Source organism: Ciona intestinalis, unplaced genomic scaffold (assembly GCF_000224145.3).
Source record: "Ciona intestinalis unplaced genomic scaffold, KH HT000505.1, whole genome shotgun sequence".
Taxonomy (NCBI): Eukaryota; Metazoa; Chordata; class Ascidiacea; order Phlebobranchia; family Cionidae; genus Ciona; species Ciona intestinalis.
The window spans coordinates 1-1,584 of NW_004190826.1; the positions used below are offsets into that span (position 1 = coordinate 1).

Consider the following 1,584-nt stretch of genomic DNA (forward strand, 5'->3'; position numbering starts at 1 on the left):
TTAGTGGTTATAGGGCTTAGTAGTTAGGGGTTACTGGTATTCATAATAGGGGTTAGGGTATTTAAAATGCAGAAAACAAAAATACTTTTAAAAGGCCTATGAGCGAAAATGAAACTCCCATCTGGTATAAAAGTCCTACTATTCTAAATCTGAGTTTTTTCCATGACATCTATTAACAGTGTGCAGAATATAAAAGTTCCTGAAAAGATTATGTACATAAAACATTTTGTACATAGGCCTACAACATATATACATATATATATATATATATATATATATATATACATATAAATTAACACATTTGGTTTTTAACAATTTTTAATAATTCTTATGTCAAACATAAAATAAGCGATTCTGTATGCTGAATAAACAGTACAAAAGTAGCATATGGTATACTTTCTATGCACACAGTTACAATTATATGTCTGTGACTCATGACTATAATACGTGACAATTGTAGTGTTCTATATAGCTGCGGGCAAAGTACAGCCACACGCATGTGGTATGATGTCATTATTGTTATTATATGGGATGCCTTATCTCATATGTCAAATGATGCATGTATTAAAACAACCAGTGACATATGAGAATGAAATGTACGCTATTACTATACTATACATAATATAAGTTTTTTTTGTTTTTTACCTTTATGTGGATTAAAAAATGGTGACTTTTGACAGACATTTTAATGTCACTTTTAAGGTGCACTGTTTTACGCAACACATTCTGTTTCTTTTGTTGCTGATTTTTATAAATTAATTAATGCAAAGATACAGGTAGTAAAAGTTTTGCCGCATAGCTAAACTGAATACATTGCAAGTCATTACGCCACAATAGCCCATACAGTTTAAAAACTCTGACAATTTTTAATTATTAGAATAGTATGATTTTTTTTAAGTATCTACCTGTACAGCTGTACTTTAATAAAAAACAATAAATTTTTTTCTTTTTTACAGGGATTGGTTGTATTTTCCAAAAAGTTTCAAAACAAAGGTAATGTATTATATAAAATATATATATTTATATAATATACTTTTGCAGGTGTTTATATAATATTGTATAACTAAACCTACAGTAGTGTTTAAACATTTGTATTTTTACCATGTGCATTTTAAAGTACTTTAAAAATCAATTAATGATATAGTCGTTGACATAACTTTAAATAGGTAAATTCAAAAGAACCAGTGAAGCTGGTGCAATGAATAATAAAAGTCTGTGTGACTGTTATACTACAGTAGGACTTTCAAGCTTTTTTTAAGGCAGTTTATTTTAAACTTTTACGGTGACACCACGCTCTAATCCTCTAAATCTATTGCAGCAGCTTAAATTTAAAAATTGTTTACAACTTTACACAAAACATATCATTTTTTTTATAAATTACTAGTAGTTAGAAAAAGTTTCAGCACATTTAAAGACCCCAGCCTGTTTCACTGCAAATCAATACAAATTTATAAAAACGTTGGTTTAAAAATGTGTCTTTCAAGCCAGAGTACATATAATATACATATAATTATACATGTTTAACTAGGTATATATAAATTTAGACACACATATTTGACATAATAGTTTGTTCCTTGTAACTTG

General features: G+C 27.8%; 1 protein-coding gene across 1 annotated transcript in view; it reads left to right on the forward strand.

The window, feature by feature from the left end:
* Positions 1-941: 941 nt before the first annotated feature.
* The window catches only part of LOC104265802 (carnitine O-acetyltransferase, mitochondrial-like), a 4,441-nt gene continuing 3,798 nt past the window's right edge, over positions 942-1,584 (forward strand). Inside the window, exon 1 of the mRNA XM_026839620.1 lies at positions 942-993. The gene's annotated coding sequence lies outside the window, so the exon portion shown is untranslated. The remainder of the gene's footprint in view (positions 994-1,584) is intronic.